This window comes from Pezoporus occidentalis, unplaced genomic scaffold, assembly GCF_034315485.1.
Source record: "Pezoporus occidentalis ecotype Australia unplaced genomic scaffold, CSIRO_AGI_Poc_V1 ctg17, whole genome shotgun sequence".
Taxonomy (NCBI): domain Eukaryota; kingdom Metazoa; phylum Chordata; class Aves; order Psittaciformes; family Psittacidae; genus Pezoporus; species Pezoporus occidentalis.
In genome coordinates this window covers 6,917,271-6,942,400 of record NW_026913531.1, presented here as the reverse complement: position 1 = coordinate 6,942,400, position 25,130 = coordinate 6,917,271, and the positions used below count along the sequence as shown (strand labels likewise).

General features: G+C 36.2%; 1 protein-coding gene across 6 annotated transcripts in view; it reads left to right on the top strand.

Moving 5' to 3' along the window:
* Positions 1–25,130, top strand: part of PPFIA2 (PTPRF interacting protein alpha 2) — a 315,167-nt gene that overhangs the window by 22,068 nt on the left and 267,969 nt on the right. The gene's annotated exons all lie outside the window — the stretch shown is intronic.

The following is a 25,130-nucleotide window of genomic DNA, read 5'->3' as shown; positions in this document are numbered from 1 at the left end:
GAAGACAGTACTTCTGAAATAATGAACAGTAATAGATATTACCCCTGTTCGAGTAATATGTTACTAGCAGTAGAATCTTGGTACCAGAAGTATCCTGAGAAAAGGGGCTGTTTTAAGATAGAGAATTTCTTAATGTTCAGTAATTTATACATGTTCGTATCAGATCCAGATACCTGACTATTATGTGAGTTGTTGGCTTTATCTGCTTTAAACTAACACAAAATTTGTCAGCCAAAACATATTTAAAATTCTAACACTATGTGGAGAATGGATCAATTGACTTATCCCTGTTATACTGTTTTATTAATCAGCTAAGTTCTGTGGCTCATTTTCTTTTCCATCTAACTGCTTAGGATCTTAGCTTTACTACAAATTCAGCTGCTTCCTTTATTAAGACAGAAATGTGGTTTTATTTTTTTTTTGTAATTCCACTGATCCTTTTTCAGTCTGTATTGCTGCTACTTCTGCTTACAACTGTGGCATGCAGTTATAAGCATATACTCAACTATCTAATAATATATATGTGCATAGATTCCTTCCCTCCAGAGACTCAGTATTTGGATAATATAGGTGGCTTTGAGGATGTACTGTTTACTGAAATCATAATTAAAAAAAAATCAAAAATTTCAAGAAAAGTTTCAAGAAACAGCACAGTTTTTCACAAAATTAGACATGTCTATGCATTTATAAATTCTCAGATTAAGTCTTCAGAAATAATACTCTGCATGGACAGATGGTTTTATTTCAGTGCAAATAGAAACTTCTGCTTATTTAATGAGGATCAGTGAAAATTATTCAGGAACCTATCTTTAAGTCTGAAAAATTGATAATCTGATTTCCAAAATAAATAGCTACACAAGAGCTCAAATAATCTGAGTCGAACTTGCTGAAATGTGTGCATTGCTCCTAAAAACATCACTATATATTTCTGATTTCACTATTTCATCTGGTTACAATTCTTTATAAGTCAGTTGTGCTTGAATCTGAACCAGTTATTTTCTGTGTGAATGCGTCCTTGATAATTTTGCTTCTTACATACGTATTGCAGAGCTATGATAGCTAGGATTACAAGAAGATCAGTGACACTGAGGTAATACAAGAAAATATCGATGTTTTGATCTATGCTTGAAGATACAGAAAAATAAATTTTTCTTGCTGGTCATTGTTTGTGTTCTCAGACATTATAGAAAGAGAAGTGAAAACCATCACTTTTTCTCTGGATACAATATATCAAAGTACTTGCCTCTTAGAATACTAGCAGGTAACTATGAAATATCTGAAATGCTATTTGTCCTAACCCAGTGCTGCATTTTTGAGTCCTTCATTATGATGTCTGTTTGTTTTCTAAAGTAACTTACCAATATTACCTAATTTGCATGGTGATAATAGTATGCTAATAAACCCTTTAAAGAAACCACAAAAATGACTTAACAAAGTTGGTTTAAAACCATAAAGATCTAAACCCATCGGTTTTAGATCTTATTCTCCACTTGAGAATAAAATTCTTGTTTCCTACTGCTTATTCAAACAAAAAAATAGTTTATTTGAAGTCATATAGCAATGATCTGAAAGTAAACCAGAAATTTTCTACACCTGTACATGAAGAACTGTTTTAACTTTACAGTTCTTTGTTTTTTGCAGAGATAGGTACCAATAGAATAGGGACAATTGTTGCCAAGTTCATAACACTTAGTGCTCATTTCTAGAGTGCACACACCCCAGCTGCTCACAAAGGGATGTCAAAGCAGAGGCCTAATGAAATGAGGAACAACCGTACTGAGACATCTCGGGGATGCTTTTGCAGACTTCTGCCATTTGCAACTGAGGGCAAGTTTTTCACTTCAGCTTGTATGCTGTTCCTAAGATAGAAGTAAAGTGTGTGTGCTCCAAAACCACTGCAGTAACTTTTGAGTGACTGTAAAATTAAAAAGAAAAAAATTAAAAAATATCATGGACTTCCTCCTACTTTTTAGATTATAGACTCATAGAATAGTTAGGGTTGGAAAGGACCTTAAGATCATCTAGTTCCAACCCCCTGCCATGGGCTCACTAAACCATGCCACCCAAGGCTTCATCCAACCTGGTCTTGAACACCACCAAGGATGGAGCATTCACAGCTTCCCTGGGCAACCTATTACAGTGCCTCACCACCCTAACAGGAAAGAATTTCCTCCTTATATCCAACCTAAACTTCCCCTGTTTAAGTTGTAACCCGTTACCCCTTGTCCTTTCACTACAGTCTCTAATGAAGAGTCCCTCCCCAGCATCCCTATAGGCAACCTTCAGATACTGGAAGGCTGCTATGAGGTCTCCACGCAGCCTTCTCTTCTCCAGGCTGAACAGCCACAACTTTCTCAGCCTATCTTCATACGGGAGGTGCTCCAGTCCCCTGATCATCCTCGTGGCCCTCCTCTGGACTTCTTCCAACAGTTCCATGTCCTGAGGACATCAGAACTGCACACAATACTTCCAGTGAGGTCTCACAAGAGCGGAGTAGAGGGGCAGGATCACCTCCTTTGACCTGCTGGTCACGCTCCTTTTGATGCAGCCCAGGATACGGTTGGCTTTCTGGGCTGGGAGCACACACTGAAGCCGGCTCATGTTCATTTTCTCATCGATCAACACCCCGAAGTCCTTCTCCTCAGGGCTGCTCTGAATCTCTTCTCTGCCCAACCTGTAGCTGTGCCATCAATTTATCACTTATAATACCACCAGCTGATATCCTCACCTTCACAAAGATTTAAATTATATGAAAAATCAGTCTTGCCTATCACGTTTTCAACATTGTATTGTTGAAGAAAATATTCATGTATTTGTAAATATGCAGTCTTGTACATGAGTATGCTTGTCTGCATGCAAGCAATGAATAAAGAATGTGTACATGATATGAATTAACTACAAGCTGCTGATCCAGGTGCACTCAATCTGAAAACAGATGTGACTAAGTCCAGTAACAAGTTAAATTTAGTGCACTTATCAGTTCAAGTGTTTTCTCCAAGTAAGAATGAAAAAATAAAAGGTATTGATGCTACTAAATGCAAAATACTTTCTGGTTCTCTTGATGACTCTGCTTTTGAGAAGAGCAAGAACACATTTTACATCATCACTGCAGAATTGTACTGTTGTCATTTTTGCACAGAACATATCCTTGAACCACAACATAACTTCCCTACCTCCTCTTTTTTCTGTGGGTCAGTTGTGACTCATGATTGTTGTACATTGTCCTCCAAAAGTGAGTTATTTTATGAGTAAAAAGTGTGTGACACAAGTCAAAGTCACCATGGATATTTGAATATTCACATGGAAGGTTGTACATTAACAGAATTTTAACTGGCTTGTGACATCTTCTTATTTGAAAAGGATGATGCTCTACAAGCCAAAGATAAGTAGCATATTTGGTTTTCTGACAGAGTGATCACTTTGTAATGTAGTAGTATAGGTTACATAATTTGATTATGTTGTATCCTTAGTGTCCTTCAGGATCCTTCTTTCAATTTCTAGTAGTGAAATCAGTATTTCATCCATTTAGACTTCTATTGAAGATTCAGGTTCCCTTCCGTTATGTCCAACATTTTCCAAAAAACTTCTGTAGCTTGTTGCTTCTGTAAATAATTTTTATATTCACAATATGCAGACTTGTTGGAAGCAGTTTTAATAACTTGTGAGAGTAGGTTTACATAGGATATTTAACTTTGATTTTCTATTAAAATTCAGTTGCTACTGCACTGGAGTTTCTACTGATTATTAGTAAAAAAAAAAGATGAAAAAAATACCCAAAATAATCTAATTGCATAATCATAATGTAAAATGTTATTTATTATTTAAAACATTTTTTTTTAATTATTATAGTTTGGATTTTCCATGGAAAAGAAAAGATCTATAATATTTTCAGTCTCTTTTTCCACTATTTTATAAGAATATTTTGGAACAGTTTAGTATAAATGCATCTTTGAAAAAAATAGTTTATTGAGGAAAAAATAAAATTCCGTTTTAGGAGTGGAGGAGTGGAGGTTACATTTTATGGAGAAGGAAATTATTCATTAAAAATTCTTTTTTTTTATAGCCAGACTTATTTTTCAGACCATGTTATGACTGTGATATTGTGAAGAAAAAAACTAGCATTACAAAAGTCAAAGACTTTTTTTTTTACAGACACTGAACAATTTTTGAACACCTTAATGTAAAGTTTTGGGGATTTATCTGGGTTTTGTTACCAAGGAAATCAGAAAAAAAAACAACACTATAGTGCAAAAGATAAAAACAATTTATTAGAAATTAAATTTTAAAAACAATTAATTGCTAAACTTTAATTTTCAGGCAGTGAAATCTGCATGAGTATATTCTGTTGCCATTGTCTGTATCACTGAATTCTTCTCATTTGTGTAAATATGATTCCAGAGAGGAGTAGACCATGTTTGGTAATGATTACTTTAGGAGGATATGCCACATATGTGCTTTTCTCTCTCATTTGTTTTTTGTTTTGGTTTTTTTTTTTTATAAGACTTAAAATAGGTTGGTATTTTATGAAGGTGTAAAAATTCCTATCTGTCCATTTCTCTTTTGTTTTAGTAAAACAACAAATGATGGTTATTTTGCCTTCCACTGCAATTATGTCTGGTTATCTGTCTTCCTGAAAAATGCTTCCTGGTCAAACATGTTGATTCCAGCTTTATTTAGTATTGCTCAGTAGTAGAGTTGACTGCCTCTGTTCGTAGCTTGAGAGATAAAGACAAGAGAATTCCATGGTGTGGTTTGATGTTTGTAATTCTACCTTTTTTAAAGGCAAAATATTTAGAAATAAAGAGTCCATGCTTCTATTTTATTAGTTGTTCTCTTATTTAAAATCAGATGTTTCCTCTCTGTTTTTTGTCTTTTGTTTTTTTTTTTGTTATTGTTTTGTTTGTTTGTTTTTTGTTTGTTTTTTTTTTTTAATTAAACTGAACCTATATGCCCATACAGATTTCCAATAGTTAGATATTTTGCACCTGTTTTATTTAAGAAACTTTTGGTGGATTATTTAAGGAGCTTTCTCTGCTGTCTACCATCTAACCAGTCTAGCCTCCTAACCCTTTTTCTCCAAAAGTAATTAATACACTGCATTTGACATTAGTGGCTTTATTTTTGAGTCAAATTCATGATGAGAAATCTTTTCTACAAGATGACATATACAAACCTTTTACTTTGGAAATCTAATATTCTGTTTGGGACTTCAGAGACAATTGTCTGTCAGGACCTTCTCTAACTGCAAGGGACCATTTCTTTTTAAGCCTTGGATAGAGATCTTTTGAAGCTTATTTTGCCACATTCTGTAAATCTGCAGTTCAGTGAACTAAAGCAATATGTTGCAGTTCCTTCTGTATTTTGGGTGTAGCAGGAATTGATGACCTTATTTCTCATTTACTAATCATGAGGTACTCAGCATTGCTGAACACATGGAGAGACAGGTTAGAAGAGCAGACTAGATGAAAGGCTTGCAACTTCAACAAAACTGCTGGAGGATATTGGGAATAGCATACAGGATGTTCTCTAAATTCCTGCCTTATGGCATTTTTATGGAGTTTGGTGTCCACTGATTGAAGCAGGTTATCAATGTACATCTCAAAATATAGCATCAAGTTTAATTTAAATTTCATACTTTTTCATTGTTCTATAACATTTCATACTTTTTCATTGTTCTATTCCATGTTAAAATGTTATGAAAATTAAAATGTGATACTTATACAGAGCAGGTTGTTTTTTTTTGGTTTTGTTTTTTTATTTGCAACAAATTTGTTGATAGGAGTGTCCCTGAAAGAACAAAATTCTTAATTCTTCTACCTGTCCCCTATAGAAGATGACTCTTTTACTCCACATGAAATGGTCTGCTCTGAAAAACTGAGAAACTTAGATTTTTTTTCTTCTCTCAAATAGATAACATTAATTCCATGATTACTTTCATTAAAAAAAATTAAAACATTTTGACAAAGTTAATCTGCATTTCTGCAATAGGACTGAGGAACAATTGCATCAAGGAGTGAGGAGACAACCCACAGCAGATCATTTCTTACATTCTTTGTTCAGGGTAACCCACCTGGCAGAATCATTGCAAGCAAATCAAGTCACCTTACAACTGCATTCAGTCAGTGGTGAGCAGATTGTGGATATGCTTTTCTTGTTCTAAGTGTCTCCTGCCTCCTGCAAAGTGAAGCGTGGGATGGTGAGGCATTGCATTTTTATTTATTTAAATGAAAAAGCTCTTAAATATCCCAAAGCCTGTATTTCTCATGTATTATATGAGTAATCAAAATATTAACCGTTGTTACATCATTTCTATTTAGTTTTTAATTAATATTTGTAATTCTTTTTAAAGTGATTATAACAAGACAATATCTAATCAGAGAACAAAGGTTTGGTTTTGTTTGTTGGTTTGTTTGTTTTTTTTTAATTAGAGGAAGTAGCCATATTTTGAGAGAGCAGCTGTATTTGGAAGATATAACTTGTGCTTACATGATAGAAGCACACATAAAATTCTTTCTGATAAGTTACAGATAATGTAACTTTGTGCTTCTACTTGCCTACTTATGAATATAAATAGAGCAGTGAGGAACAGTGGTATTCACTGCAGAAATAGTTTGAAGATACAAAAAATGTGGGACTATACAGTTGGGAGTCTATACTTGTGACTGCACATCAAGAAATGAGTCTTGTAAAAAAAACAAAGATACTGAACTGTGATTTAGAAAAGCTAAGGAGTGCTTAGGTCTGCCTCTGAAGTGCTGTTTAACCATAGGTCAGTCATAAATTTGCTGTTCATCAAACCTCCAAAATGGTTTTCTTTCTGTTTCTTTACCTTTTTCATGTTTCTCATGTGTAACCCAGGCTTTGATCTGACTGGCTCACTCATTTCCTCTGTCACTCAAAAAAACACAGTGTCTCTGTACATACCTGTTATAGTAAAGCTTTTAAGTTACTTTTGAAAGGGGTGATGGGGAGCAAATTAGTGTTAACAGATATGGAAAAAAACCTGTGCAAGACTAGGAAAATTTAATGTCAGTGCTGGATGACACTAAGTGAAGCTGAAACTTCTGATTTATGCTACAGGCCAATGAGCACTGTAGGTTTTAGGTTGTGGAAACTACTCATGAGATACCTAAAAAAGCAAGATTTGCATTTCATTGCTTCCTTGGTTGGTACATTGCACAGCTGAGAATTTTGAAAGATGTACAGTACATTTTTCAATATTCAGTTTAGCAGTAAGTATTAATACTTGTGCAGCAGTGACTCTCAAGGAATGGAGCTATCTATTTTTATTAATGTATAGTAATTAAATAATTTCCATTTGCAAATTAATATACTTTTTAAATCCATTTTTATGACCACAGAAAAATGTATACAGTGTGTATATACAGCAGTTCCTCTTTCATATTTGTTGTGGTTTAAGCCCAGCTGGCAACCCAGAACCATGCAGCTGCTTGCTCAGCCCCCGCTACCTTCCTCCCCCTGCTCCTGCAGGGATGGGCGGGGGGAGAATCGAAAGAATGTAACTCCCACAGGTTGAGATAAGAAAAGTAACTAAGGTATAACACAAAACTACTACTGCTACCACCAATAATAATAATGATAAGGGGAATAACAAGGGAAGAGAATACAATGGCTCACCACCTGCTGACCGATACCCAGCCCAACCCGAGCAGTGGTCTCGCCCTTCTGGGTAACTGCCCCCAGTTTATATACCGGGCATGATGTGCTGTGGTATGGAATACCTCTTTGGTTAGTTTGGGTCAGGTGTCCTGTCTCTGCTTCCTCCCGGCTTCCCCTCCTCCCTGGCAGAGCATGAGACTCAGAAAGTCCTTTGTCAGAGTAAACATTACTGAGCAACAACTAAAACCATCGGTGTTATCAGCACTGTTCCCAGGCTGAAAGTCAAAAACACAGCACTGCATCAGCTGCTAAGACTTGAGAAAAATGACTGCTACTGCTGAACCCAGGACAATATTAATACCAATTCAGTCATTGATGCTATTCAGGTTCATGGTAGGACCAAGTCTTTGTGTTTGTAGTGTCCCAGTATGGGTGGGTACATTCCAGGTTTTCCTGCTTTTCATCAAGCTTTCTCAGACATATACCTCTTGTGTTGAAGATTTTTTGCAAGTCTTGTGTTTTTGCGTCTTTTGTCTGTTCCATTTAGGTATCTGTTAATTTTCTGCTTATTTTTTGGAATAGAGTCTTAAAAAAAGGGAATGGTTTATTGTCTTTTCTGAACCCCACTAATAGGTGTGTAATATTTCTAGCTGCCTTAAAGCAATTAAACATAGCCACAGATATATGGGCTGAAATAGCTGAATAATAAAAAGCAAAGCTTTAACAACACTGGTTAATGCAAAGCTGTGTGGGGAAAATGATTTGCATTGCTGTTAAATGGGTGTGTTTAACATACAAATTCATTTAACTGATATACGATCTTGCCGTATTTCTATAGTCTCATTCAGTATTCAAGAGCAATGCAAAAATTACAAGATGAGCTTTCAAAGTTGTGGCATTTTTATAATAATTGTTGTATTTTAAATATTAGCACATATTTAGTGTGGCTGTGTGGTATGTAGATTTTTATCACTTTATGATTTTTTAAAGATACAAATAATGCTGTGGATGTTTTAATCATTTGGACAGTTAGTGTCTAGGTGCTAGAAGATCTGGGGTCTCCCTGGGATCTGGGGTTCTGCCAGGGCAGAGCCTGGCCCCAGGACCCATCCCAGCCCCAGCCAGGAGCAGGGCAGCCAGGGGGTGACTGGGGCAGACCCAACCCTGAGTGTCAGACATCTCCCTGGGGATGGGGACAGGCCAGATATGTGCCTGGCAGAGGGGGACCCATGGCTGGGCAAGGTAGAGCTGTGAGGAGCTGTTGCAGCACTGCTGGGGCAGGGGCTGATTGTCCCAGGGGCCAGAAATGGGGTGCTGGGCTGTGGGGGGAACCCCAGGGAGGGGTCAGGGAAAGTCAGGGCCAGTGGTGACCTAGGGACCTTCAGCCCTTATTTATAGAGTTGCCAAGGGAAAAATCTACAAACACTACTATTCTAACTTTTAACTGGTATTCTATAGTTAACAGAAGAAAAACTTCAGTGTATTTTTTCATTTGATAACATTGTGGCCTCATGAATTTATGAAGTAATAGGATTCCACTACTTGCACTGGGCTGTGAGAGATACAAATATATAGTGAAATGAGAAACCTCTTTATTTTACATGTATGAATGGCTTCTGCTTCGCAATTAATTTGTGTATTTATTCGCAAATGTCAAATACATAATTTAGAAGGAATTTCACAATTCAGTTTTTACATTGCCAGATTCAAAATCTATGATTTTGCATGATGTAGCAACTGGTAGGTTCTTCTGTTCAGCCTACAGGCTTCAAATATCTGGTAGAACAGCTCTCTTTTGAAGAAGCAGGACCCCTTGGGGATTGTAGATAGGTAAAATTCTTAGGAGTTTAAGAAAACTTAAATTCTGACACCCAGAGGCTTAAAAATCCTTTGGCTGCCTTTTTAAATTCTGATGGCAACAAGATGATGAGCCTAATTATATATGCCTGAGTAACAGAACCGTATAAATTAGTGTGATGAGTTACCAGTACACAATTAGGTGATAACTAAGGTTTCTTAAAGATGACAATTCTCACTGAGATTTTAAAACAAAAATACTTCTCAACTAAAATGAGTCTTGAAATTCCTTCATATGGGCTATATATTAGTCATTAATATCCTAGTGAACTTGGTCACAGATGATCTTACCTAGTGGTTTAGAGCTTAATGATCTGGAGGTGTTCTTGTTATTATAACAGACATACTTCATGTCATTACTTGACTGAAGGGATATAACATACTTAGGTTTATAAGCCATGTATGATTTTTATAGTTTTTGTCACATCAGGGGTTTAATCATTGTCTAACATGCAGAAGAAACAACACTTCCTTTAATAAAGAAGAAGAAAATCATAAGAAAAAATACAGTATATTGTCCCTATAAATGATGTTTAATGTGTACTTTAACACTTTCAAATGACTGCCCTTCCTTTCTAAGCATTTTAGGTTGATGGGATACCATCTTAATGAGACAGCCCTAATTATAAAAGTGTCACTTCTGGAAATGAATAAAAAATTTCATTAAGAGCTCAGTGATTATATTTGTGAAGATTGTCTAGCTAATTTAAGTTGCAAAGTTAGATGATGCTCTTAAGTGGTAATCTTATGTATTTTAATAGGTGTATAATTCTGAATAATTTCAAGGAGATTGTTAAATTCTATGATACCATTAAAGATACTTTTAACACAATAGGTTGTTCATTCCTGATTCATTGTCAGCTTCCAGATATAAATTGGAAAACAGGTATAGGTTAAATCACTTGAGAGCTGGGTGATTAACCTAGTTAGCAGGCTCATACAGTCATTGCTGTTCCACATAACAGCAGTCAGATGGGCATACATCAGTTGGGTGACTTTGTGTCCTGGTGGGACAGATTGCCCTCATTCTTTGGGGCATCTGCAACATCCCTGTTAGTTTCACTGACTTTAAGAAATGGCCCAGATCCTTAAAGGTTATCTTTTGCCTGATTGCTTTTGATTCCTTTAAGAGGTTAAGCTACTAATGTACTGTTAAGCACAACCAGACTTGTTAACTAAGCCTCCAAGTCTTCCTTTGTGAGCCCTTTACCTCAACTGTCACATCCACTGGGTTCAGTTAAATACTCCTCACAGTGCCAGTAATCAGCTCAGAGTGGTTAGTAGCTGCCTACACTGCCAGCAGCCTACACTGCTGCAAGTTCTTGGGAAAGGAACCTTGATTCTCATCTAGTCATTGTCCGTTTTGGGGGAAATTAAAACCCTGTAATTTTGGTTCACTGCTTTAATGATAAAAAATACAAACCTGATCTAAAATGTAGGTCTCTAGCATACTGTATGTTATTTTTTACTGCCTATAGGCTGGCCAAACAAGTATAATTGCTGAAAATATATGTGGTTTTTGGCTTCTCAGGCTGCTTAAAACTGATGCTGAATTAAGTATGAGAGGTCATAGAAAGAGCACAGTACATTATGTTGGCTGTTCATGTCTAGGCAGAGTTATGCAAATATATATAACTTCACACTCTGTCATCTTTCTCCTGAGTGAATTTATTTCAAAAGAAATAAATCCTTTGGTCTTTTCTAATCTGAAATCATAACTTGGCTTCTAGTCTAGGTCACTTGTTCTGTGACCAGCCACACTAAGGGAATGCAGTTGCATGTGAAGTAAAGCTAATTTAGGAGTAGAATTATCTGAATTTGTCTTCCCGATTTTGTGGGCTTGTAGTAATAGTCACATGAAATGGAACAAACTAAAAGAAAAAAACAAAACACAAACAAAATCTGTCTCATCACCAAGTCTTTAGTAAATTTTCCTTCTCCCTGGAGGGTGAACTTGATATCCAGAGTACATAGGTGCTTCTTGTTATGTATACATATACCGTTATCACAGAAACACTCTAAGTGGACTGTTACCATTGTAAACCTCTGGCAAAGCAATATGTTTTTCCAACATATTGGAAAAATGAAGTATAGACTTAGGCTTTGGAAAAATGAAGTATAGACTTAGGCTTAGGAAAAATGTTAATTGAGGGTTAGAATCAGTTAGAATCTGAAATGCTAATCTAATTTATTAAACACCTTACCAGCTTCTGAAAGGCTGGATATGATCATCAAAGCCAATCATAAGAGAGGACAACAAAATTTTAAAATGCCATCTCTATTAATTTATTTTTTTTCCAGGCTATGTTGGGGAACTGAAGTCACTGGGTCAGATGCAGTACATCCTGATGTAAAATGTGTCAAAAAATATTTTGGTTTCTTTTTCTTTTCAGAATTGGTAGTTTATTAATAAGCTACCTCCTATTTTCAAACTCATTGAGAGTATCTGCATTTTAGATGCTAAAATAATGTTTTAAACAGCAAAACATAATTTCTTGTATAAATTAAGATTAACCTTAATCTGTAAAAATAGATACAGGGGCAACATTTCTGCTTTCTGATGGACTCACTAGTCTCCTAACTAGCATGACTTACTACTTGAGGTAAGGCTAATTTGGACATGAGGTAAGATTCTTTGAGCAGAGTTAGAGATGATAATGCATCATTGGTGATGTAGTAAGAAAAAATTGTCAAGGAATTTGGTAGATTCCTAATGTTTTGAAGTTAAGGAACTTTTTTTTGAAAAGGAAGACTTCATATTTTTTTCAAGTTTTTCTCAATAAAAATATCCTTGCAGTGAAAAGCATATTGCTCCAAAATGCTGGGAAAGGAGGAAGAGGATGTAATAATATGAGGTTATGTCAAATGAAGCTGTAGGCTGGCCATATAGGCTTATTGCAAGACAGTTTACTTAATAATGAAAGGATGGAAAATGACATGATACATTCTTAAGTACTGAAAATAAAAATGTAAAACCTAAACTGAAAAGACATGTTTTGAAGGTACAAATGAGGTTTGCAACTGATGGTGAAAGACATAGTATGGTATGAAATAATGATATTAGAAACTCTAAATGTGGAAGGGATCCTGTGGTATGCTAGTGCTTGATAATGTTGCAAAAAATAAAATGTTACAGAAGTCAGATAGCCATAAAATTTAGAATGAACATGAATCCTGCATAGTCATGAAAAAAAACTAATGATTTTGCTTTGCATGAAATTTGAATGGGGGGGGGTTAGCCTGCATGCGAATAAAGGTTTAGACAATCTTGAATGTAATGGAAAAAACTGCTGTAATGCAAATAATTTTTTTGAGAAGTATTTCATATGAAATGGTGTAATAATAAAATGTAGCTAATATCTTAGCAACTATGTGAGTGAATATCAGAATAGGCATGTTACTTTTTCTTTGATTGTTTATGATGATACATTGTGGGTAGGAAAATGAATCTGAACTTTCCAAAAGGTTGTGTTCCATTTCTTCATCTGCATAAAATTGTAAAAGTCTGAACTCTGAAGTTCTGCATAAAACATTATGTAGGTTTTTTGAAAAGTCTATGTAAGGCTTCTGTAAAAAGAAGGATTTTATGAAAGTCCACCAGTAATAGTTCTTGGCACAAAATCAGACATTCAGTTGGTATGCTGTGAAGCATAATGGCTATGAGAAAGGCCTACAGGGGGAGGACAGTAAACTGGAAGGAAGTCACACTGATACTTAGAGGCACAACTTAAAGCATTACAAAACAAAAATAAAAATCTAATCAGCAAAATGGTTCCTTTGTGGATCAGCGGTTCATCTGTTGTTGCTTTGTAACCAGTTTGGTTTCAGGGCCCTGAATGTTTTAATGTGTTATAACGGTACTCTGCATGGAAAAGTTTCCCTATTCTGTGCCTTTTGTTTCTCTGTTATAAATTATATATCAGTATTAATAAAATAGAGCTTTTCTCTTTAGATCATATTTTTACCATGGCATGGGAACAGGGAGGCAGTAGAGTCTGCCTCGTACGCAAACCCTGCTCCTGCCATCCCACTTTACTTCGCGTGTGCTTAAAGCAAATCCCATGAGCCTTGGTATAAATAGAAACAGCAGCTTCATGAAGTGTTCATACTTATGTTGTTTGTTTATGAATTGAGAACATGACCTATTCCAGACGTGCAAAATTGCCTAGTTTATAAGGAAATATTTTCACAATTTAAACAATTTTGATAGTTTAGTTACTTTATAAATTTTATATTATTATCTTGGATTTTTGTGGAAGTAAAGTTTCTGATATGATATATTTTACTCATTTTAAAAGTGAATGCAAAACATCTGACAATCGAGAAACGAGCAGAAGGATATTTGACGTTACTGATTTGTATCTCAACCTCATTGTGCGTTTTTCTTCCTCAGGTTGTTGATTTATTGTTTTCAACCCACATCAACAGCTGTGTGACACAGTTACCTCCAGGTCCCTTTAAATTATAGATATCTGAATGTTCAATTAAAAAAGAAAAAAAGTGCTTCTGGCACATAATATACAGACATGCTCCGTAAATAAAAATTGTGGTATGTTTTGGTTTGGGAGAAGGTTCTTTGCATAAGAAAAGCATTATCTGTGAATATCATTAAGTATTAATTAACTAATATTAATTTAAAAGTGGCTGGTGATGGAGTGAAAAACCATTGTTAGAAACCTATTTGGAATGAAATCAAAGGTGCCTTTTTTCTTTTATTTTTCACTTATTTGTAGAAAACAAACTTCTTGCATCCAAGAAACACTTGGTTTGCACATTCTTGAAATGTAAAGGAGCATGGGGCTGGCTAGCTACACCTGAGTGTTGTCATAAAGGGAGTCAGTAGCCAACTGGCAACCAGAAAACACAGCCTGCAGGAAGAAGTTTGGTTGCAGACTGCTGCCTTGTGTCAGGAAGCAAGTTGGCCTAGCCTGAGTACTACTTTGGAAAGAGCCTGTTATCAGATGGTTTCCACTGTCAAAAGGATGTTTTTTACCCTCAGTCTACTTACAGGTAAAGGAGATTCAAAGTGGGATACGCCAGCACCTGAATTATTTTTTCTCGAAGAAGTTACTTGAGAATAGCAGAAGGAATAACAGGGAGTGGCAGAAAAATGGTTATAGCTGCTCTCATCCTGGTTGTAGAGCAGACTTGTGTTTACCTGCTGGCTCCTGTGGGACTAGTTACTGAAGTCTGAGTTACATGCCAGCAGTGGTGTGTTGCCATGAAAGCAGGAAGGTGTTGCTGGAGATCTGTTGTGTTCCTTGTGAACAACTGGATAATGAAGTAGTGAGATGGTGTCCTGTTGTACCATTGTCACACTTCTACCTTAACAGTTAATGCCTCAGACTTTTTTTCCCCAATACTTCCCTGTGTTAATGCTCTTTGCTTCATTTCTCATTTGCTTTCTTGGGGCAGCACTGATGTTTTCATTATCTCAGATTAATTTAACAGTGCTCCATGCTGATTTAACAATAGCTACTCTGATTTTTTAATAAAAGTTCTTAAGCATGGTTTTTCAGGTATAAATTTACAACAGTATATTTTAAAAGCTCCTATTTTTATTTTGATCTTCTTTACTGTAAAACCCAAAAGAATCTATACCTGTATTCTGTCACTTACAGGTGACATTCTGACTTGTGGAGAGAACTTATTTCCTTCCCTGGGGATGGCAAATACCCATAACTAAAATTCAACTCCCCTTTTGCATGATTTATTGATGATACCGATAAATGGCCATTCTTTATGTTAAGCTGGTGATTAAAAATCATGATGAAGTGTTGCTTCTGTTCAGAATCACCAGAGAAAACAGCTTCTGTAGAGCTAGCTCACTCCACTTTGTTGGTCTAAACCGTGTCTAATTCTGATCCCAGGCTATGTGCTGGTGAGGGTGAATTTAGAAATATACTGCTTTCTGGACATAATATGGTGGTTTTTTTTTGTGCCTTATTTTTGTCAGTCAGTGATAACCGTTTCATACTAATGGTCTGTAGAAATACGTGCATTTTTTATAATACTGTCTCTTAATATTTCAAATTAGTGTAAATGTTTAATATAAAAAGAAGAAGTTACAGGCTTGTAACTTCGTGTCTTTATGCTACCATAGAACTTCTGAAAAGAATGAAATATTTGGGGTTTTGCTTACTAGTGCATAGTTTCAAGTGCTTTTCTAGAAAAACATTTGCATAATTTTCAGTATCTAGTTCCCTGAAATAATTCAATGAACACTCACATGTCCTTGTGGAGCTGATGCAGGTTCTACAGTTTTGTACTGTATTTGAATGTATGCCATGCCCTCTGAAGTAGTTTATTATATCATTTATAGTAGTTTATTATCGTCATCAAGTTATACATCCTTACATAGCTTTATTACAATAAGATGTTTACATGAAGTAAACTGCTTTGGATGATGTTATAGGATGATGAATGTAGAAGGAAAATGGAAGGGAGAGAAATATTATGTTTTGAGCCTCTGTTTATGTTAAGATCAGTGTAGATTATTGTCAGAACTTATCCTTACAGGAATCTAATATTAAAGGAAATGTTAGGGGATGCAAATTCTGTTTTTTTTATTGAAGCTGTTCTGTGATTTGTATTTTGACAATATGGTTCATGTTGTTACTGAAAGTAGTAGGTTGATGCACACTTAATATCTTGTTATGGAAACTGAACTTCAAAAATAGAAAGGAAGAGAAACACTTAAACTGAATTGTGGATTTGTAACAATGCTACTTAATATGTAAGATTCCAAAGAAGGTAACCTAATTAAATGTTGAAGAGAGATCTTGGATTTGGCAGCAATTTTCTTGTTCTTCATCATTGTGATAAGTAGTGAGTCCAAGAGCTCTGTCTTTAGGACACTGAGATTATTTTTCTTAAGGATTTTTTTTTTTCCCCATGTAAAACTAAACAGTTGAAGATGTTTCTGTTGACTTGCATCAGAGTCTAGAGTTCTGATAATGAAGCTTTCTGTCAGTGTAGCATGATTGCTGTCTTCTTGAAATATAGCACTTAAAACATCATTAGGGCTAGGCAGTATTCTACAGATGTGTTATCAGGAGGTCAGAAAATGAAACAAAAAAGCCTCTGTGCGTATATGCCTATATATTTTGGGGGTTTGCTTTTTTGCTTAGCTTCGTATTAGTAGATGAGGCAATTCTGAAAAAAACTTTTGATTTACCTTTGTGATTGTTTTACACTTAGAAATCTCAGTGATGTCAGGTATTTTCTTAAGTAAATCAGCCTGTGCTTTTACCTCCAAACCTCTATGAAAACATGAAAATTTAAAGACTCAAATGGTATCCTGCTGGTTGCACTGAATGGGTAGGAAGAAAAACACGTTTGATTTTTATTGAGGCAGATAGTGTTTTGCTAAAGAGGACCATCTCCAAGAAATTTTTCTCTTGGGGAGATGGGGTGGTGGGAAGAGAGTAGCAGGTCTTAGACTTGGCAGCTAAATGAAGTTTTGTTTTTCCCCTCTATGTCTTAATGTGCAGATTAGGTGTATTTGCACAACTGTCAATGGTGTCTGTCCCACATTATAGGGGGAATGCAAGTTGTTTATCTCAGTGGTGAACTTATTCTTTCCCTGTTGTGTATTGCCTTAAAGCAATGAGATGTGTGGTTTGGCTAAACTATTCTTGTTCTAATAATCCACAAAACTTATAAGGGGAAGAAACTGAACCATTTTGTCTCCAGCTGTCTGCCTTTCTTAAACAAGATAATTTAAAAAAAAAACAAAACAAAAAAAAACCTTACTAGGCTTAAAGGTATGGTAATTTGTTCTTCAGCTCTGCAAGGTAGCTTTTCTAGCATATTAAGTTTTTTAGATACCAGTGAACTGAAGACACTCGAGTGTTCAATATCAGAATCAGTAGCATTTTACCTGAGGCTTTTTACAAGTCTGGAATCCTTCTTGAACAGGGTCCATGTATCTTTGTATATGTTACCTGTATGCACAGCAATATCTTAAATTCTGGACCTGGTCAGAATTACTGCGGATATAGCTATTCAGCTCCGAACATGTAATTACAGCCTGGTTTTGTCTGCCTTTTTCACTTGGATCAGGAAATGTACATTGTTCTTTCTCAAACTTACTAGTATTTTAGTCATCTGCTTATTCCTGTGAGCACAAGAGTCCTCTTTCCATAAGCTGCAGAGAAGAAAAATGGTCAGCAAGCTGTGCTATATACTCCCTGGCTCTAACCATTAAATTAAACCCTCAGATTAGTAAAAGCAAATTGAATGGGCCATTCTTATTCTGACAGTTTGGTCTGAACTTAAAAAGACCTCAACATTTTTTAGTATTGGAAATTGATAACATGTCCTCAGCTACAAAACCAAAGAGTTATTTAAATTAGTAAACTGACTGGCTAAAGATAGAATATAGAACCATAGAATCATTTAAGTTAGAAAGATCATTAAGTCCAACCATTAACCCAACACGGTGAAGTCTACCACTAAACCATGTCCCTCAGTGTCACATCTACATGTCTTTTAAATACCTCCAGAGATGGTGACATAACTACTTCACTGGACAGCCTGTTCAGTGCTTCACAGCCCTTTTGGTGAAGAAATTGTTCCTAATATCCAGTCTAAACCTCCCCTAGCGCAACTTGAGGCCATTTCCTCTTGTCCTATCACTTGGGATTTTACCTGGGAGAAGAGAATGAAGCCCACCTCGCTACAACCTCCTTTCAGGTAATTGTTGAGAGTGGTAAGGTCTCACCTGAGCCTTCTCCAAACTGAACAACCCCAGTTCCTTCAGTGCTCCTCGTAAGACTTGTGCTCTAGACCTTTCACCAGCTTAGTTACCGTTCTTTGGACATGCTCCAGCACCACAATTTTTCTTGTAGAGGGGGTCCAAAACAGAACACAGTATGTAAGGTGCAGCCTTGCTAGTTTACTTTATTAAAGATGGAGTGGATGGCAGTATGTGTTGCTAAGATTGCCTTATAGTTTTGACTCCCTTAAAGTAGGTTTTAAGCACTGGAATGCAGTTTAATTTTATTTCCTTAACACTGAAGTTGTTCTGATTATCATTCTGTTTGGCATACAATATAAAGTGTCCTATTTCCCCTCACCCTACACATTTAAACTAACGCTTGGTTTTTATTATAGTTTAGAAGCACTAGGTCTATCTTTCAATAATGAAACATGGATTATTATGGCCAGAACTTGTCTAAAAGGATGACACATGAGTGGAAGTTTGTTTTTTTGCTAAAGCAGCTGAGGTTTTTATAAGAAAAGAATTCCAGCTTCCTTGCAACACAGAAGTGACATAAATTACAGCACGGGTCTTCTGTTACTTTCTGAAATTAATGCATTTTGGCATAGTACCTGCATAGATTCTAAAGTCCTGTAGAGGATAAACATGAAATATTTCATTGTATGCAAGTTACGTTATGCTGGCTGGAAGCAAAAAGTTGCATAGGAGATGCTCTGCAATATGCAAGTTCATAATACACAATGCTGAGCACTTTCCAACAGGTGTATGAGTTCCCGCACTTCTTAGTAGGTTCTTTAATACATTCCAACTGTGTCACAAGTTATTATTCATGTTGCCCTTTTCAGCATTTCATTCTGTCTCTAACACTTTTTATCCTGGAGGTGCAATGACCTTTGAAATTAAATATTTTATGTAAAACTTTTGAAGGGTAATGTACACTGACATATAGGAAAACAGATCATGAATGCCTAAGAGACTCAGGACACCTGTTGTAATCTTACTTAAAAGTCTTGAAAAAGGGATGCAAATGATAAATGTATGCTATGTGTATGAAAATCATGCACATTATTACTCTCCCCCTGTCAGGATTTATATGCCCATCTTGTCCAGTTTGGTGACATGGCAGAGAAGGTTATAGCAGGATTCTATGTGTAAAAGTCAAAACAAGATTAACGGCAAATGGAAACACTGTGCAGATGTATTTAGACTCAGAGCAGCTAAACAAATAATAAAGATAAGTTATTGTGAGTATGTCTCCTCAAACTGAAAGAAGACATTGTGTTTTATCCAGAAGAACAGTGTTAGTACAGTGCTAATAGACTATCAGGCAGATCTTAGAAATTCAGTCTTATGGAAACAGGGTGGTGGTGGTGAGAAAAGGTCATATAGTGGAATGCCTCTTGCTCTTCGCTATTCGAACTTGGTTTCATGTAATCAAGAACTTTTTCATGCTTCGTTATAGTACTTATCTCCTGGTGAATGAGTAACAGACTTGGAAGATGACAGGCTCTCTCAATAATTGTAATGCCATTGAGAGAAGGTCTGACCCAGTAGTCCATTCCAGTCTAGTCCTGCTAACTCTAAAGTAGTGTGTGGGTCCTTTCAGTGTAAGGGTGCATATTAACAGCGAAGGGGAAGGATGAACAATGAAGCTTCACGGCTTCTGTAAGATAAAAAACAGTGCAAGCTGCACTGCAGATGAAGTAATTAATGCAGCTATGTCATATGCTGGCTTTGCAATCTTCTTCCCTTACCCGTCTTTGACTATAAATTGCACTAACAAACCCAGAAGCGGAGGTCTAAATAGCCTGTATGCTTCCTGGATCACAGGTAGGAAGGAATTCAGTTTGATCCAGTGTTCTTCCTTCTAAATTGGATGTGAGGGATGTTCATATACATTTGGGAGCAATATGTACAGCTCCACTGCTTGTGGAGGTTTTGATTCTGCCAGCGTGGATTTTTTAAAAATAGCTGCCCCCCCCTCTGCAGTTGCACACTACAGTTATGCAGGAATTCTTGATCTGCATCTTATTCCTCAAGGACTGTGTTTGATTAAGACTTGGAAACTACGTCAATCTCTTTATCCCTGTCAATGCTTGGCAGATACAGAATTTTATCAGATGTGATTCTCCTTTTTTTTTTTTCCTTCTCCTTAATTCAGTTGTTCTATAGCTTATGTTAGAAAAAGTATAAAACAAGATTTTATAAAGAAAGGAAATAGGCTGGAACTTTTGTGTATACAGTAGAGATTTGCTAAGTAATGGGAAATACTTAAGATATTTCCTAGCTATGGAAAGTTTGAGATCTGGGGGTTTGTTACTGGTTTTTGGTTTTGTTTTGGATTTTTTGTGTTTTTTTTTTGGTGGGTTTTTTGTTGTTGTTGTTGTTTTTCCCACAGAAATGGCTACATACTCTCACTTCATGCCTTTCTTCTGTAAATCTAAATCTTACTTGTCAATTAAAACTTGCTGGCTCAGTTACCATCAGCCTTACCTGCTTCACTCTCTTACCCTTCTTTCTCATCTTTTCTGGTGGGTGAATGACACATGGTGGGTTAAGAGTTCTGAATAGCTCTTTTTTCACTCTCCAAGATAGTTTCTTTCCAGTTGATCTGTTATAACATTTATTCCCTGATCATGGTGGCTGGGAAATGGGATGTAAGTTGGGAATTGGGAAGAGTGTATATCCTTCTTTCCTTCTGCTCCCCATTTAAGAATTCTCATTAAGAATCTGCTCTTCATTTGAAATGAACTTTCTTAATTAGAAAGTTTCAACTCTTAAATGAAAATTAACTTGCTTAGTCTTGCTTAGTTTGCATGGTTCTTCTGCAGTTGTAATTTTCTGAAAATAACGAACCATTTTTTATTGTCTAGAGTTAATAATTGCTAAATATATGATAGATATTTCTTCCATGAGCTTCATGTAAAAGGTGAACATGTGAGTTTGGGAATTACTTCATTTAAAACACAGAGAATTTCAGGAGCGCTCTTGTGCTCCAAAAGCTACTTGAATCTTTCTTTTCTGCTTCTACTCATTGTGTGATTTAAAAAAATTGCCTTAGGCCCCTCACATCCCACTAAGAAGGGGAAGGCACTAAAGCAAAGGCAAGCCATGTCAAATGCCACACAAATGGAAGTGTATCAGTAGATAATGCTATCCTGTCAGTTCATTTTTGTGGTATGAGTTTATGTGACAGTGTGCGTCACTGATGAATGCTGAAATACAGAAAATTTGAGTTAGGGCAGTGAGGAGAAAGGAGGAGACTCAGACTATATCTGGCCTTGTTCATTAATATTATGCATAAGCCTAGCTGAGTTTCTTCCTTGGAAATGTTTCATAATGTCACTTTCTTAAAGTGTGTCTTCGTGAGTTGAATGTTTATTATATTTCTTGGTCTTCAATTGACATTTTCTGGTAGATCAGTTTTGCAGATAAATCAACGTCTTCTACTCAGGAAAATGCATTGACTGCATAATATTTATCACACTGTAAGAACATATGGATGTTATTGTCAGTTTTGCCTGACCATATGCTTGGACTTGAACAGACCAATGTAATTCCTGTTTTCTTAATGTGTTAAATATGAAAGTTTTAATGTGGAATAGGTTACAAATTAAGCAGGGAAAATTCTGAGGATTTTTTTAAAGCCACCTTAAACACAGAAAGATTTTTGAAGTCAGGTAGCCTCATCTCATGTAAACAACTTGTAGGGGGCAGCAGATTTTCTGTGTGTGCCTGCTTACATTAAAACTTAAACCCAGCCCATTACTGAGAGACTGTTCAGGAAGATTTTGGTCTTTAAGATATTGTGGATGTTAGTCTGATCCCTAGTCACAGCTGCAACATTGCAATGTGTCGCCTGTGCCTATTTTGTCACCAGTAATAGACCTGGAAGTGGGTTTATATATTCAGCCTTTACTGTGATGAGCCATTCAGCATTATAAATTGTTATATTTCATGCGAGAATAGAATGGCAACTTTGTCAGCTATTGGTTCCACTATGACTTGAGTACTTTGTGTGTACTGCTCTATTCCCCGACTAATAAATGAAAAGGATTTGCTTTCATACTTAAAATAGATCATAACATTTGAAGGTGAGTTGTATTTACTTCAGTATAAAATTATGTCTTTGTTTTCTTATCCTGCATCTGTTTCACTTTTAAGAAGTCCTATCGCAAATCAAAACATCTATGAAACTGGTGATTTTGTTTTTCTGTAGAATTTGATAGTTGATTTTTGAACAGTAAAAAATTGGGTTCTATGTTCTGTGACAAACTGTTTGATTCCTAGCAATCATTTTAAACTTGGTATCAAAAACTGTGGAGCAGTAGAGGAAGAAGGGACCCTAGATGACCATCTAGTCCCATTGCCTTGCTCAAAGGAGAGTCAGCTAGAGCAGATTACTCAGGATCATGTCCAGTTGAGTTTTGAGTATCTTCAGGCACAGAGAACCTCAACACCTCTCACCAAACTGCTCCAGTGTTTGATCACCATTACAGTATTCTATTTTTTGTTCCTTGAATTTAAACAGAATTTTTTTGTTTTCCACTTTTCTGCCCATTGCCTCTTATCCATTCACAGTGCATCACTGAGAAGAGTTTGGTTCCATCTTCTTTTTGCACTCCCCTTCAGTATTTACACACATTGGTAAGATCCCCCCTGAGCCTTCTCTTCTTAAGACTAAACAATCGCTTTGAACTCTAAACAATTGAGATGGTGCTGTTCATGTGTGTACCTTAGAATTTGTGGGAAAATAACAGTTTCAGTGAAGACACGATATTTTCATCTATTGGCAATTTTCTATTGGGCATTATGCCTGTACATTGTGGCTGATGTTTGCACAGCTGTTAGCAATTGCTCACAAAGAGGCTTGCAGTAGGGAATCCAGCTCATAATATTAGATACAGAAGGCTTCATTTTTTTAAAATCTACAGATTTTCAATCCAAAAAGAAAAACCCTCTCTTTAAAGAACTTCAAAGCCCATCCTCAGTAATGTTAGCTCATTGTGTTCTATGAAGATTTTAAAAGAACACGTTAATGTTCACTGTGGAATTTAGGGCTACTACTCATCTCTGCTAGATGCTTTGCAGTAAACAAGGAGATGACGTCTACACCAAAGATGTGCTGTTAAGATAAGAGAGTGGGTAGAGGTAGCAAGTGGAATTTTAATTTCTCAGTGTTGATAGCCAGAAGACAATGTTGATCACAAAGGTAATCCAGGTGTGCCCACATCAACCCTGCAACAAAATGGAATTTTATTAGTAGATTTGAAGGGAAGTAGCAAAATAGCAGGAATTTGTAGGGAATTGCTTTCTAAAATAAGAAACAGTTTCAGATGAAACTCAAAGATGTGGACTATAGAATGTCACAAGTAAGCAGAGTTTTGTATTGTGGTCCCCATACAGCTGTAGTTAGGAATTCAAGTAGCTATCTTACTAATACTATCGTTTGAGAGTGAGAGAAGTCAAGAAACATCATTTCTTTTGGAAGATGAATGCATTATGAATCAAGCAAGTACTTTTGGAACTTAGGTACACAAGAGAAATAATGTTCTGTGTTTCTTGATGTCTTTCTCATGGACACTTAGAACAGGAAAGGGAATTTGAACATAACAAATTCTTTCCCAACATGGAGCTCAGAAGCAAATCTAGAACTAAGTTAGAACTGAGTTCCTAGATCTGCACACTGATGGAAATGGTTGACTATATCTTAAATTACAGCTCAATGTAAAGGAAAAATACAGTGTAAGGACAAGCCATAAGTTTTTCTTTTTTTTTTTTTACTTATATATGTCAATGTTCATTTACATAAAAAAGGAGAATTTGTGTTCACATACCAGTTTCTAATACTATTATATGGTTGTGAGAGAGAAATGACTAAACAGAGCAACAAAAAAAATTAAACATTAAAGGCTGGTGGGTGTTATGTTTCTGTAAACACTTCTGTATTCTGAATTAAATAACATGCAGTCTTCAAAACCAGCTATACTAACTTCTGGGGCAGGTAATGATGAAACTTACTGAGATTTAGATGTTACATTTAATACAAAGTTCTGTTGAATCCCATGTGTAATGGTCTGCTTTAGAGCCTCACCCAAGACCTCTTTTGAGCAACCCACATTTGTGAGATGTCCTGGCAAGAACAGCAAGTCTCCAGCCTACTGGAGAACATTGTGATTAGCATTTCTGCAATTTGGCCATAGATGTGAATTAAACCCATACAATCTTTCTGTTATTTTTAGTGACACACTTATCTTTGCTCTGTCCTTTAAAAAGCTTTTAACCACAGAGTGGGCTCAGTGGAATATTCCTTTGAGTTTGCAACTTTAGCACTGATGTCTGGAAAAGCATTGGAAGAGGGAAAGATGAAGTTGCAAACTCTTGTACTTCAGCTCTTGATGGCCCTGCTACCTAGGGGAGCCTAGTATTTCTTGTTGTAACTTAGATGTGCCTAAAGCCATTGTGGGTGTTGGAGCAGCACAAACTTAGGAAAGTGAAAGTGATACGGCCTTGGCTCTCACCTCCCTCAGAACTCTCAGAAACTGTCATAATACCATACAGTGAGATTGCCTTTTATTTCTGGAGCCAGTACAGGCACCAGCTGACCTTGGTAATAGCTAGTGGTGCTCATGACACAGACCTGAGGCTGGGAATCAGAGCCTCTAGACTTGCTTTCACTGTCCTTCCTCATTGCTTAATACCTTAATCTCTTCAAATGCTGTCGAATATAAACACACATTTATTCACCAAACTTCTTATTTCTGCTGATGTATCTGTAAGCTATATTAATTTGAATAAAAGAAGACAGGCCGCACACAAATTAATGGGAAATTCTTCAGCAGTGCTCCATTGTGCAGAGGAAAGTTCAGACTCACTCTATGGGGCAGACATGAAAGTGTCATAAAACAAACAATGATCAGATTCATTT